Consider the following 15,887-nt stretch of genomic DNA (forward strand, 5'->3'; position numbering starts at 1 on the left):
CCATATATGGAAAACGAAAATCAGATTATTGTTAAAATGAAGTTAAATCAAATAAATTATCCACTACAGGCTGGCATTGACAGTGAATACAAATATTAATTTATGCCACCGGCATTTCATTTGTGGTTAATCATACGTAAATGGCAATCCAAAGAGACCTGCACCACAGCGCCAGAGAGACCTGCCGCGGAACAAACCTGAGCGGTACTCCGACCCTGTCGGCCTATGCTTATGCATCACAGAACACGGTGTTCTAATACATCATCGCTAGCCATGTGCTTAGTTTTCAGTGAATTGGAATGCCGATTATGGGAAAATATTGGTCCAACTCCAAGGAATATTCTAAGACATTCAACGACAAACTAGACCGAAAAATAAAAATTAAAAAAAAAAAAAAAAAAAAAAAAATGGTTAAGGGGAATGTGCGCTCAAAGTTGTGAACAGGTGGTTTTTATTCTCGAGAAAAACGGTTTTGCACACATCATCGCTAGCCGATTGTTTGTTTTTTGGTCTCATTTTTCGCGGAATACCGTAAAATATTGCCTGAAGTTTGGTCACTATTTTCAAACAATCGTCATTAAAATCCGTTGAAAATTAAAAAAAAAAAAATAGCTAGTGGTGAAATATTGAAACACAGTCTTCCACAATGGGATTTCTCGGGGTACTCCCGTTTACTCCATTCATCTCATTCCATCTATTCTTCCATCATCATTCACTTGCCTTAATCATCGTCTTCCTTTGCCTAAAGGGCATACTCGTTGGATTGAAATATTTCATTTTTTCCTTAATACACAAAGGCCGGCTGGGTTGGGCCATTCACGTTAGTTCCGCGGCAAAGCGTTTCGAAGACATATGTCATTGTTCAATGTTAAGGTGGCCACACAGAAAAGTGACATTCAAATGACAATAGAGTAGAATAGGAATGGCAAATAAATTTTATTAGCCTACTGACCCGGTGTGCCAAACAGTTGGCAATTTGCAAGTTGTAAAACGCCATTACCCTTCAAGCTTCAACCTCTCCCCAATAAGTTCCCTTATCTTGCAAAATGCGTACATTTTGAGCTCATCAGTCTGTCGAGCACTCAAGAAAAGACCCCAGTACCAAAAATGAAGCGTATATCTCAAAAAATGGTTACTTCAAACTTTTTCAGAACTGTTCAATTTTGAACTTTTAACGTTTATAATTCGAACACGCTTGCAATTGAGGATTTCTCCGGTTGCCTAATTGTTTCATATGTAAAATGGAGTCGACTGAGCATAGGATCAATATGAAGTCAGAGTAACACCCTACGATCTTCCCTAGTAAGCAAAATGAATTAGTATTTTACAATAACGGGTTCAGGCAACTACTCGTGTGCATATGAAAGCTCAAAAACATAAATTATTTTCAAGAAAATATAATATTTTACCTAAACAAATTAAGTTTCAGCAATAAATAAATAAATAAATAAATGAATAAATAGAAGAAAAAAGAAAGGAAGAACACATATTACGCATTTAACGTTCAAAATGATCGTCAAAATAAACTATATTACGCGTGTGTTTAATATTAACATGGCAACAAACAGTTAAAAATTGAAAAGCGCTTAGCTGATTCTTAAAATTATTCTCCCTTTCTCTCCGCTTCCTTTGGCTCTTCGACTTTCGTACTTGGAGTTGGATTCTTTTTTCTTTTATATGATTCCTCCCGTTTCCCCATTTTAAACTTTTATTAATTATAATAGTTTTGTCACAATTCACAGGTTCCGCTTCTAGACTTCAAACGCTAACAAGGAATTGCCCTACTACTGTGGCTGCAACAGCACACATACAAGCTTGGCAACGAAGCATTATGGCGTCCTGCGCAAGCATGAGATTTAGCCGCTAAAGATATTTCCTTAAACTTAGAATAACATCTGGATAAAATGTGAAACATAACACAAAAAACGGTCATATAATATCCATATTCCGTAAAGAGATAACTACTTGTAAAATAATTTATGCTTATAAGTAAACATTTCATAAAACTGAACACAGGAGTAGTAATATCTAACAGCAAGCGCCATCTTGCGTACTCATCTTAAAAATCATCAAGTTTTCTTCTTATGCGTTACTTTTTTAGATAACAGAATGCATAAGCACTGTAAGAATAAGGAAATAGTATCTTATGTTATAGCTAACACATAACTCTATTTTATAGTGCAATATTTATAATATGTGCCATTTCCTTACGCATTGGTTAAGGCAATGAACTAATGCTTATACTGACTTCCGGGTAGTGATCCACCTCTGTATTGACTTGACTTCGCCTGAGATACAAATCATGCATTACCGATTTAATTGGATTTTTTACCCCTTACGATGTGAATATTGCGTGAAACTTCAGGTCCATAAAAGTTTAAGACCTTTGGCATTCGGTCCGAAAGCACTAAATATGCGACAATTGCTTTGTGTGATAAGTGTCATCTTAAAGTCTTTTATGTTTAAAATATGAATTTGGTCCAGCTTTGATTGACTATAAGTTGCCAATGGTACATTTCCCCACAGTGAGAGTAGGTTCATTTCAAAGGTCTTACTAAGTACTATTGAAGTATATAATCAGAACATTTTGGTTTTGTAAAAGAGTTATGCCTTTTTGTATTTTTTCCATAGACGATGATGATAATTCCAAATTCAGTTTTCGCATCTCTGTTTGACCTTTACTTAAACTAATGTAGTTTTTCGTATTAACTCACGTAGTACTTTAACATATACAAGATTAATGGGATTATCTGCGGGGAACCTGGGCTGGGAAATGAGCCTCATGCTTCCAAGTTAGTTCGCTTAGGAGCTAAAACGTAAACGAGTCTTAGAAATCAATACGGTATTGCTATCGCATATTTTTTGAAGAAAGGGAGGTACACTGTGTCTGTAAAATAATAGTGGGGTTTCAGATGGTTATGTTTACGCAACATGTTTCAAACTATTATAGTTGCAGACATGAGACATGCGTTAAATGAAAGATAAACACTCCACGTATATTTATACGAAAGCTTACGTGCAGACACTCGAGGGCTAGCGTATGCGCGTTTGTTTGAACGACACGCAAGCTGCACAAGCTCGGTAATCATCATGCTGCGGTGCAGAGGAAAGTTCAATATATATTATGACTTACTAAGTTTGGGTCGGTTACACATGTTAGATGTGAATACCGTCGTGTTAAACTAAAACCCCATCCCCCGCAAGAAAACGTTTGTTGAAACAGACAACTCAAAGAAATAGCCTGCTGAAGGAGACAAGTCCAGGACGGCTATGGAACGATTGAAGCTCCGAGAACAAGTTCCTTGCGTAGCCCGAAGAAGTCCGTGGAGAAGCGTTCTAGGGAGTTGAGTATTCTTAAAACAGCTATTAACAACATGTTAATTAAAAAAAAAGAATATGTTTAACTGGGTACAAAATTCATGTGTTACAAAAATTTTATCCACAGAACAAATTGAAAGAATTGAATTTGTTACATTTCGAATAGGGTAGAGCAGGATGAGATTTTTTTTTAACTAATTTATTTTCAATAACGATTTTGGGGGAAAATGCCAGAGTAACAGTATAGGTAAAAGTAATTATTAAAAAAAAAAGATACTTAAGATCAATAAACATGGAAGAAATATTTCCTGGCCAGAAAACAAACAAAAACAAATAAACACAGTCACACGCACTCTATCTCTCTCTCTCATTCTCAAAAGAAGTCCAAAGACCGAATAATAATAATAATAATAATAACAGTAATAATATTAATAATAACAACAACAATGAACTTCGAGGATAAACGACACAGAAATAAGTTTTTGACATATAGGCCTACATATCATGTAGGGTATCACAAATAGTTTGACCATTATTGCCGTAAGCCTGGTATAGAAGACACTGAAGAACAAGTTTTTAGGAACTGTATATATAGTATGTGAGAAAAGGTGAACTTCGCTGCTCTAGGATAACAACAAAATTTAGTACAGTTCCGGCCATAGAAACCTAGATAGCCCATAAGAAAACTAATTCCGAAAGATGAATGTAGGTCCTTGCGAATTTTCTTTATTTCTAGTTCATTTTTCCTGGATTTCTGTCACAGACAGGGGTGGAAACTAAAAGATAATGTTGCTGAACGCATAATATAATTTTTGTCCTGTACGTATAGATCAACAATATCTACCATACATCAAAATACGGTTAAGTCAAGTCGCAAATTGAATATATGATTTATATTTTTAATCTAGAACTATTAAACCGACGGATGTAGAAGCAATATCATAACTGCAAGTAGAGTATGATTAGCCATCTGTTTCACGCAATTTGTTTCCTGTTTTACTGCCAATGCGAGTTTCCCGAAAGAATGTCTTTGCCCAGTTAGCTTTATTATAGCCAAACTATAGGAGAAATTTATGAAAAATCGATCGAAATTAGCGGAATAAAACCAAGAATATTTGAAAAGATTTTACTCTTTCGTAGAAACATGTGATTCATCATATACAGGGACGTACGCAGGAATTTATTTCAGGGGAATCTAAAGCTTTTCCAGGGAGACCAAATTGAATATGATGATAAATTGTATTAAACTTTGCAAAATTTCGTTTACAAGTTATTTTAGGCATGGATTTGTATATATATATATATATATATATATATATATATATATATATATATATATATAACTAACTAACTAACGCTATGGTTTATGAAACCCGGAGGTTCAATGCCGCGTTCACAAAAGCTCTCCACTGACTTCTATCCTTTGCTAACTGCATCCAGTTTCTACTTTGTATTCCAATCTCTGCGAGATCCATCTTAATATTGTCCTCCCGTCTGCGCCTAGGTCTTCTTAATGGTCGTTTTCCGATTTTTCTTCCAGTCAAGACTTTGAAAGCGTTTCTACTTTCTTTCATTCTAGCTACATGACCTGCCCACCTAAGCCTCCTAGACTTGACGACCCTAACAATGTTGGGTAAACCATATAAATTATATAGTTCCTCGTTAGGAAGTTTCCGCCATTCCCCATTCCCGTTCCTCTTGGGCCCGAATATTCATCTCAGGATCTTGTTCTCAAATACTTTGTCTATGTTCTTCCCTCAGAGTAAGTGACCATGTTTCACAGCCATACAGAACAAACAGGCATGATTATCGTTTTATATATTTTAAGCTTCAAATTCCTCGACAGAATTCGCGACGACAAGAGATCTTGAACCGAATAATAACACGAATTCCCTGCTTTTAGTCGACATTTAATTTCTTCGTGAATATGATTTTCCTCTGTTAATATTGATCCTAGATATTTGAAACTACCCACTTTATCAAAAGTATTATTTAATACTTTAACGCATCTATAATTTGCTGTATTACGGTCCCGACGCACTTCCATGTATTTAGTTTTCTCTGCATTTACTTCTAAACCCATGTCCCTGCAAGCGTTTAATAAGATCTCTGCATTTATCTCTATTGTTCTCCTATCATCCCCTATTAAATTTACATCATCAGCATATGCCATAACCTGGTGAATACCGTTCAACTCTAGGCACTGGTTGCTATCTTTGATTTTCCTTATAGCGTATTCCAGAACAAAGTTAAATAATAATGGCGACAACGCATCTCCTTGTTTCAGGCCATTTTCGACGTGAAAGCTCGTGGACAAAAATTTTCCTACCCGGACTTTACTTTGGGATTCATTTAAACATATCTTAATTAATCTATCTGCGTATGGGGTCAATCTTGCTAATAGAATATTTGAAAGGATTGATTCTGTTGACAGAAGAGAAATGCCTCGATAATTATTACAGTCAGTTTTGTCGCCTTTCTTGTGAATTGGAACAATGATTCTTTCCACTCTTGTGGCAATTCTTCCTTGTTCCAGATAAGGAGAATAAGTTTATCTTGTTTTACAATATTTCTCCTCCAGCTAAAATGAACTCAGCCGGAATTTCATCTACACCCGGAGATTTGTATTTCTTTAATTTCTTTATAACGGTTTCTACTTCTATTCGGTTGAGTTCTGGAATATACGGTTCTGCGGTGTGTATCTCCTTTTCTCCACGCACACTAGTTTTTGGTTTCGTGTTAAGTAAATCGTCAAAGAAATCTTTCCATCTATTTAAGATGCTATCCGTATCAGTGAGAACTGTCCCGTCAGATTTCTTTAATATGTAAGCACGAGGTTGATAGCCTTTCTTAAATTCGCTGATCCCCTTATACATATCCCGGATGTTTTTATTTTTACTATTACCTTCAAGTTTCTTAATATTAGCTTTCAGAAAATCGCGTTTCTTTGTTCTAAATGTTTTGGAAGTTTCCCACCTGATATCTGCGAAATTTTGTGTAGGTTATTTCATTCGAATTTTGTAGCCACCGTAATTTTGCCCGTTTTCTCTTCTCTGCTAGTTTTATGCATTCCTGGTCGAACCATGGTTTGTTCCTACGTATTTCCGCGTGCCCCAATTTTTCTTTTGCTGAACTTTTAATGCTATCTCTAATTTCAATCCAGGTATCCTCAACACTAGTGCACTCCGAATCTTCTAAAGCCTAGAATCTATTCGAAACTTCAATCTGGTATTCCTCTTTTACCTGGCTCTCTTCTAATTTCTTTAAATTGAATCTCTCTGTTTTCGGACAATGAATATTACTTTTATTCAACGATAATCTCTCTCGTATTATCGCTGCTACCAGGTAGTGATCAGTGTCACAATCAGCCCCTCTAAACGACCGGACATCAATTATGCTAGATTGCCTTCTTCTATCTACTAACACGTGATCAATTTGATTATGTGTTTTCCCATCTGGTGATGTCCAAGTGTATTTATGAACGTCGCGATGTGGGAATTTTGTACTCTTCACGATTAGGTTTTTGGATGTTGCAAAGTTCACGAGTCTAACACCGTTGCCATTACTTTCCTTATGCAGACTTTCGTTCCCTATAATCGGTTTGGAAATATTCTCTCGTTCTACTTTCGCGTTGAGATCCCCTAATAGAATTTTCATATGGTATCGCGGGAGTTGGGCAAATATCCGTTCCACTTCGCCGTAGAAACTGTCTTTTATATCGTCATCCTTATCTTCAGTTGGGGCATGTACATTTAAAACAATAATATCACACCACCGTCCCTTAAGAGTAATAAAAGAAGGTCTATCAGTAACAAATTCAACCCGTTTAATTGCTGGTAATATTCGTTTGCGAACGAAAAACCCTTTCCTAACTGGTGATTTTTATTTCCTTCTCCGTAAAAGAACGTAAAATTTCCAGAATTCACAGATCCATTTCCTTCCCACCTAACTTCCCGAACTCCTACTACGTCCATCCTGTATTTCTCAAACTCACCCGCTACGGATTTTAACGCGCCTGCCCTATAAAGACTCCTAATATTCCATGTTCCAAATCTCATGTTCATTTTCTTTTGCTGAGGTCGTGCCAAGTTATCAGTCCTTGTCCGAGGCTTTTGTGATTATTTCTGAACAAGTGTTTTTTTTTTTTTTTTTTTTTTTTTTTTTTTGTACAGGATGAGGTTGTTAGCCCTACCCAAAACCCCCAAGCTGGAGGACCACTCCTAGTCGGCTGTCCGCGACTGCTTATTCAGTATATTCGCAGCTAACCTCTATATCTAGAGGCCTTCTCCTCGATCCGCAACCTGAGGACGCGCCATGCCGTGGTGACTGGAACCCACGTTATATATAAGTTACGAAATACATTTTAAGACGGCCTATTACGAATGTTTTTTAAGGAAACATGCAAGGTTTTGTACATGGAACTTCCTGTAAAAGCCTGTCAGATTTTGACAGGCGGTTTGGGTACAAAACCTTGCGGCGTCAACCTCGCGGAACAAAATCTCGCGAAGCCAAAACCCCGCCTGGCCAAAACCTCGCCGCCCAAAACGTCGCGGGCCAAAATCTCGCGGGGCCAAAACCTCGCCACCCAAAATCTCGTCGGGCCAAAACCTCGTCTTCCAAATCCTCGCGCCCCAAAATATCGCCATACCCAAAATCTCGCCTGACCAAAACCTCGTTGTAATGATCTCGCGACAGAATCTCGCCTGGTATAAATTAGGCGAGACGTAGTGTCGCCTGGGAAGAAATGTCGTCAGGATAAAACCTCTTCACGATGATTTCTTCAGTGTAGAATGTTCTATATATTACTATATGTATATATTTAGTAATAACACATAAATACATTAAAATAATGACAAGAAAAATTCTAATGCATGCTTTGGAAATCTATATATATAAAAATTAAATGACTATGTTTGTTACATTATACCTCTTGAGCCATCCTACCGATCTCAATCAAATTTTCAACATAGATGAGGTTCGAGCCTAGGATGTCTTTTATAATTTCACACTGTCGGCACAACAAAAGGGAGTGGGAGTGATATATATATATACAGAGCCGTAGCAAGAGATTTCGGCGCCCGGGGCGAAGTAGAATTCGGAGCCCCTACTCTCACCACACCGAGCTCTTCCTTCCTTTTTCTTTTTACTTATAAGAAAAGCAGCAGATATTGTTATACTACATTGAATTTTTATTAAGCTGCAGGCGAGAGTTTGGCCACGCGATGTTTTGGGTGGCGAGGTTTTGGACCGGCGTGATTTTGTCCCGCGAGGTTTTGGACCGGCGAGATTTTGTCCCGCGAGGTTTTGGGCGGTGAGGTTTTGTCCGTATCCCTTGACAGGCATTATACAGGCGCCTGTTTCGGCGAAAACACATGTAAAGAAAATATTACAGGCACATTGTCTTCAGGTTATATGCATGTCGAAAAAGTTCTGTTCTGTTGGAAATTTTGCACGGAAACACGCGTTGTACAGAGCCTGTACGTTAAAATGAGAACATGCAATGTACACGTAGTCACTCACATGCAAGTAAATGGAGGGAATATGTGCATGTTAAGTACCGTGAATGAATTGTTGATAGCATTCGCAATAGAGTAAGAATGAAAAGTACAAGGAAGGTGTCTGTTTATCAACATGTAATATAGTTGTGTGACATTCGCATTACATGTAAATACAATATATTAGCGTATAGCATGGAAAACGCATGATGTAGAATATGTTATTTTACATTTATCATTTTCGTGTACATGCGTAGTAACTCCCGTACGTGCAGTGTACAGGTGAACGGGAAGATTCAATGATCATGATTGCCAATAAATGGATTGAACAGATACGTGTGGTGAACAAGTCGGATTGGAGCTAAACATTCACGTTATAGGCATAGAAGACATGCAATATTTAGGCACAAGTCTCCAATTCGACATTCGCTATGCAAGGTCCTGACACATACATAGTACTTAATGTGATGTATTTTACATGTATATTCCGCTAACACGCCCACTAATTCGCTAACACCTGTATTTCACATGTACTGTATTTAACATGTCAATTACATTTTTATCAAATGAAAAGTAGCTGTCGTCAGATCCTCATGAGCTAATGCATATGCCAACTACATGGAATATGCCGGTTACGTACATGTCTTTCCACTCTCTACCTGGTTGCACGCATTTTTCACGTTGCAAGGTTGCAACCCTATCAACATGAAAACTACCTGTTTCCATGAAATGAACATGCAATGATTGTGAAAAAAATCGATACCTGTCTCATGCGTTTAAAAGCGTACCATTTTCAGGCGCATGTACAGGCGCGTGTAAAAATATGCCTGTTTATGCATGTTTCACAGGCGCCTTTAAATCACCTGCATTTTCTGTCTTAGACGTTCAACTAGATCATTGCTCAGTTCACGATTCCCATTTGGTTCAAGCCTGGTTACAACAGTAATCCAATGTTGAAGTAGCTGATTAGGTTCCTAAAGCATCTGACCTGAATCCGATGGAGAATATATAGGCAGAAGGTACGAGGACATTACAAGACAATTGGCCTGATAATCCATCAAGGACGGCCGAAAATTTATGGGAGCTAGTTCTTGATGTGTGGGGAAAAAGTTCCCAGGAACATCGATGTGTTGCCAACTTGTTCACTCTCTACCACAGAGATAAAGAGTCATCATAGAAGCTAATGCGGACTGCACATGATATATTAATATGAAATAATTTCCTATTCAGACTCAAAAAGCTCTTTTGGTGCCTTCCATTTTAATTCAGGCAGAGCATGTACCTTCAGCATATCAGATATTGTTGAAACTTTTTTATAGGAACTAGACATGTTTTTAAGAGACCCATATTTTTTTGTTTTGTCGAAAAAATTTTCCCGCCAATTAATGGGCCATCAAAGACGGGGAGTACAATTTATAGAAGACATGGAAAATGGTCGAATTCGGAGCCCTACCATTCAGCTATGGAGACAGATAGTTATAATTCTTGTGGTATGTACACTCATGTCCAAAATTATTGTTGCATGTCTATAAATATGTTGTTCTAGGAATATAATTTGATAACGAATCCGTCTGGTATTTCTTATAATGTTAGTTTGTGTATAATCGGCAAAGAAATGTATGTGGCAAATTTCATGTCAAAACAGGAGTAAATAAGAACAATAAAACGGAAATAACGCTTTCTTGTGCATATAGCAACATTTTCTTTTTCTCTTTCTCATTTTCGTATTTATAATTCTTTTCCTTTGAAATTTACCACAAATATACATTTTCCGATTATACACATAGCATCAATATTAAAAGTACCCTGCAAAATCATTATCAAATTGTATTCGTACAAGAAGACAGTTATAGATATGCGACAGTCATTTTGGACATGAGTGTACATAGAGACATGAACAAACTATATTTTCTTATAGTTTGGTTTGCGCATGCGTATCTTTTTGTACATAAATTAACAAATGAACGTCAGTTTATCTGAAAAGTCGAAGTTTGCGAATTTTTCTCGAGCACTTCCGGTTCCAATTTTAAAATTCTGGTTTCACGGTTGGTAAGACCTAGTTACCCGCTTTACGAAAAAAAAAATTGTATCGCTTGTGTGTGCAATCGTTTCGTCGGAAAATAATCAAGAAATTATCAAATTTTGAAATGTCGCCATTTTCTCGAAAACATCTTCTTTTAAAATCCTGAAATTTTGTCAGATAGTTCAACTTTACATGAGTAATAAACACACCAAGTAGCATTCTCGACCAATGCTTCATGAATTAACTACAACCTTTTGAATTTAGCGAAGTTTTGTTAACTTTGATGTCACAGTTGGCAACACTGAAAAGAATAAAAGTGCAACAGTTTGGTGATGTTCGTGATTCACATTGATTAAATGAAGAATAAAATGTTTCCTGACTGCTTTTTATTATTTTGATCAAAAATGCTCTCTGAAAAAAATGAGCCTCCCCCTTTCTTCTCCGTTTTCTAAAACCAAAGTAATCTGAGGTTGATTGTACGATTTCGAAACACACAAATTTTAAGTTTACTTGAAACGGCCATCCAATAAATTCTGATGATCTATAAAAAGCCTGAACTATTACCTCAGTAATGATTTGGAATGCTCCACACAAAGTCCCAACAAGTGCGATGTCATTACAGTGATGGAAAATAGACAAAAAGTCAAAAAAAAGAAAAGTTTTTTCTTGCGCGTTCCATCAGAAATTTGCGGACTTTTTAAACAATCCCAGCATAAGAATGGGTCACTCGAAATTTTATAGTATTCGACCAAAGTGGGTCAGTCCGCAACCTGTGAGTGAGTGTGTAAGTGTATGTAAGTATGTATCCATCCATCCAATATTGACGCTGTCATGACTGACTATGTTCTTTAGTAGTATGATCCGTAGAAAATGACACCTGTCGTCAGAATGTGGTGAATCTCCTGGAGTGGGAGGAAATAGTGTGGAGTGTTTAATTATTGGTCCTGTTGATAATGAAAGTGTTACGTATGCCATGTGAGAAAAATTATTTCGCTAAAGAAACTGTGCTACTTTCTGTTTTCGTATCGTGTTGCTGGTTTAAGTGTAAGAATTGTAATTCATGACTACATCAAGATCATCCAAAGAGAATTAATTGCTACCGAAAAGCATCGTATAAAATTTCAAGATACAAATTCTATTATACTTCATGTGGACTTCGCTGAAAACTGGACTGTTATTCTGAAAAGTGAAGTTCAAGAGTTATCACTGGAAAAGCGAGCAAAGTACCATCTTTACAGCAGTGGTATATTATTATGAAACAACTGACAGTTTTGTTTAATAAGCGACGACAAAACACACGATTAGGCTCGTGTACTCATAGCCATAGACAATATTCTAAAAATACTCGAAGAAAAGAGTCAATATAAGTTATAGAAAATAATGCTGCTCTCGATCTCCATCTACCCTACGGTCACTTGAAGTATTTACATTACTTTCTCTATCACCTTGAGAATGAACATACAGCAAGGATTCTCTATTTGGAGGAGTCAAACTCATTGATATTTCACCGAAGTCGCTACTAATAACTTCGGTCTGATCGACAGTATGTAATTCAACATCAGAATCAATTTCTGGCATATCAATGCTCTCATAATTGTTGTCAGTCATATTGCTAGGAAAAATTTCAACAAAAAGGCAAAACACAGTAAATAATACTTTTAAATATATACTATTCATTAACTACAACTACTATTCAAACTGCAAAAAGAATAGAATGGGATACTATAGAAAGTTTTCCGCTAGGGCTTTTCATCAACTTCAATAATCCGGATAAAGTTTACTTGCTCGTCAGAACATATGTGTCTAATTTTTTCAATTTTTTGAAAAGCAAATAAATAATAACCAACCTTATTTGTCCGATTGAAATTTTATACAAACACTATTCTCCTCTTAACCTCATTAAACCCGATCTCAAAAGTTATTAACGAGAGAAGAAAGGAAGGAGATGCTTGGTTGAATCTTGTAACGCTCTCCTAGCCGGTGGAGCTTAAAACTTCTCTTGGAAAAAAAGAAAATTAAAGGTTATCAACTCAAAAGTATGGCAGTTTAAGCTTCCAGTATGGCTGGGTGCATTGGAGGTACCTGATCGTCAAATAAGTAACACTACAACCATAAATTTAAAAAAAGATCAAAGTCAAATTGAGGCAATAATTTTTCCGGTTCTTATACTAGGTCAATTAAATTGTCTGCTATCAAACTATTTCAAATATCAAAGGAAATTAAACTCACAAGTTCAATTCTGAATTTTATTTCAAAAATACTTCCAACAACTATAGCTTAAGAATTCCAAATTCGATAATTAAGATTCAATTATGCAAAACAATAAGTGACCGTGCCTAGATTAATATTAGATTAATGAACGTCTGTGCTTTTACAAAATTTAGTAATTTCCGAGTATTATAAGTCCGTTAATTACCCAAACATCAAATAAATCAGCCTACAATTTAATTAAATATAATTCAATTTAAGTTATTTAATTGTACCAAATTTAATTTTTACTCAAATTCAATCCATAGATCATACAAACTAATTTCTAGAAATAGGAGACGGCCCACGGTTTCCAATCCAAGTAATGTAGACAGTAACGGAACCGAAAACTAATACCAAAGTCAATTGCGAAGTTACTAATATTTATTCCAAGAAAAAAATACTTGAGAAAAACGATGGAAAATTTCAATCAAAAAGTATTAAAAACTATCGCAAAACTATCAAAATCAGATAATACGCAAATTCAAGAAAGGAACGCAATTCTACAATCATTTAGCCGTAGCCTAATATCACAAAAATGCAAAATCGGAATAAATGTTCTTGCTTAGTTACGTAAATTAAGGTTTTAGTATTTTACCAAATGTTATTTCAATAAATTCCAAACACAAACTGTTATTTTTATCTATTACAAAACTCTAATGTATATTATTTAAATGAAAGGCCCAATGATTTTAGAAGCAAAAATAACTTTAATACTTACCCTTTTTATTTGTGGACGTATTTCACTCCTGGGTGTTTTACCGTCCTTCCAATAAACCAAAACCTCCTTACTTTGTTAGTCGTATTAATCATAAAAGCAAGAAGAATAAGAATGGACGCTAAATTCATCCAGATCGCTGCTAAACCGTATTAGAAGCTCACAAAAGAATTGCACATTTTCTTGTAGGTTCACGTTTTATTTCCGCATAACAAAGTGCTTGCTCGCATACAAGTATTCACAGCCGGTTATTGGCCAAACAACAGACGTCTCGTATAACACACAACCTCAATTCAAGACACCTTTAGAAGGAGATCACTAGAAGCATTGTACCTCGTGGTGAATTCAACCAAGCATCTGCTAACCGAAGGCAGTTGCAAACACATCGTAAACTCCGGGCGTGACGTGTATTAACAGAGTAACAACGTAACGATCTTGACTTAACAACCATACATTTCGTTTTTTTTTCCTCTTCTATTTTTGAAAAATCAATAGAATTAACAGACAGATATTAAAAAGAACAACAAAGTACATTACAATCTTCCAATTAATTTAAACAAAGTATTTCTTTTTAAATTAATATAGGTAATAATTATTTTCTTTCAAGTCCTTTTTAACAGGGTGTCTCATAAGTCAGGTCCCAAGTCCAAATCTTCATCTGATGCAATTGTACCGTAGCACAGATCGCTACAGAAGATACTACGTTTGCTGAGCAAAAGTGAACCTTTCTGAAAATGGACTTGGATCCCTTGTTCTCTGAACGCCCCATATCTAAAAATATTTTTTGAAAATAAACTAAATTAGACCAAATTTATTCTGGATCCCAAGTTCGAAAACTCATAATATTAGTTTGTTTAGTTTGATATGATCACAGTTTTGCATCAGTAGCACAGCTGTATATGAGAGAGCTAATCCAAATCACTGATTTTGAAATTTTGCGTCGGATCGCAGTCAAAATCTAGACAGCAATTCCGGACGTCTGATGCCTCTACCCTCAAAATTTAATGTTAAAAGATCGAAAATTGCGCCCTGTAGCGTGGTGCATACATACAGACAGACGAACAAATGTATATCAGGTCGTCCCAGGAACCTCACTGACGTTCGGAAATGATGTGACAATAAGTATCACGCTATAATGGTTAGTCACACAGGTGACTGCCGTACCGCGCGTTTTCTCACCTGGTTCCTTCATACAAGCTATGCCAGGGTGTAAAGTTTTTAAGAAAACTTACAACGGAGGTATCGGAGAGGGACAAAATAAGATTTTCATAATATAATGAAAAAGATATTGGTGATACAAAATTAATTCCTACCTGAAGTTCCCAGTTGAATCTCAACCACATCACTGACTTTAGACTCGTCAGAAGCAATTTTCGGATCAACACTTATACCATCTGTTTGGGTTTCCAGTTTATTCACAGCATTGCATTTTTCATAATGATTCTTCATTCTTTGAACTAAACCAACCATTTCTTTCTTACACATTTTGCAACGAGTTGTTTTCTTATCTGATAGAGTTAGAGTTACTTTAATAAATTTGCTCCGAACGATGTCCTTTTTTCTTCCCGTAAAACTCATGTTAAATGATTCCAAGTTATACGGAAAACGAACATGTACTGTATCAACGAATGCCTGCGATATTTTAATTTCAGAACTGCAATTTAGGAAAGAACCCTTTGTTTGTTTTCTGAACATGAAAACTTGTTTCCATGATGATTCTTTTATCTATTTTTTTTTTTAATATCAGTTCTACAAGTAGTCTAACCTTCTACTATGAGATTTTCTCGCAACTTAACTGATAAGCGTTTAAACAATAAATTGTAAATAATAAACGTTAAAAACAAGGGGAAAAAAGAGAAAAGATAAATTGTAGATCACAGCATTGACCTGTTGCAGCACGAGAAATCAAAACATTAACATGGGAAGGAAATAGTCGTTTGAATGGGGAGCACTTTTTGACAGTTTTCTTTCTCTGGCAGATTTTTTTTTTTTTTTTAACGAAAATAAAATAAACATATGTTTAAAACAAGTCTTAACCAATACACGGTTAGAACGTACGATAAATTTTGTTTGAAACAAAATCTAT

The 15,887-nt window shown here is 35.9% G+C and overlaps 1 protein-coding gene across 1 annotated transcript in view; it reads left to right on the plus strand.

Annotated features, from left to right (window-relative positions):
- Window positions 1-15,887, plus strand: part of Kap-alpha3 (karyopherin alpha3) — a 311,578-nt gene that overhangs the window by 102,118 nt on the left and 193,573 nt on the right. The window lies entirely within an intron of this gene.

The sequence above is a fragment of the Thermobia domestica genome, chromosome 8 (assembly GCF_964235325.1).
Source record: "Thermobia domestica chromosome 8, izTheDome1.hap1.1, whole genome shotgun sequence".
Taxonomy (NCBI): domain Eukaryota; kingdom Metazoa; phylum Arthropoda; class Insecta; order Zygentoma; family Lepismatidae; genus Thermobia; species Thermobia domestica.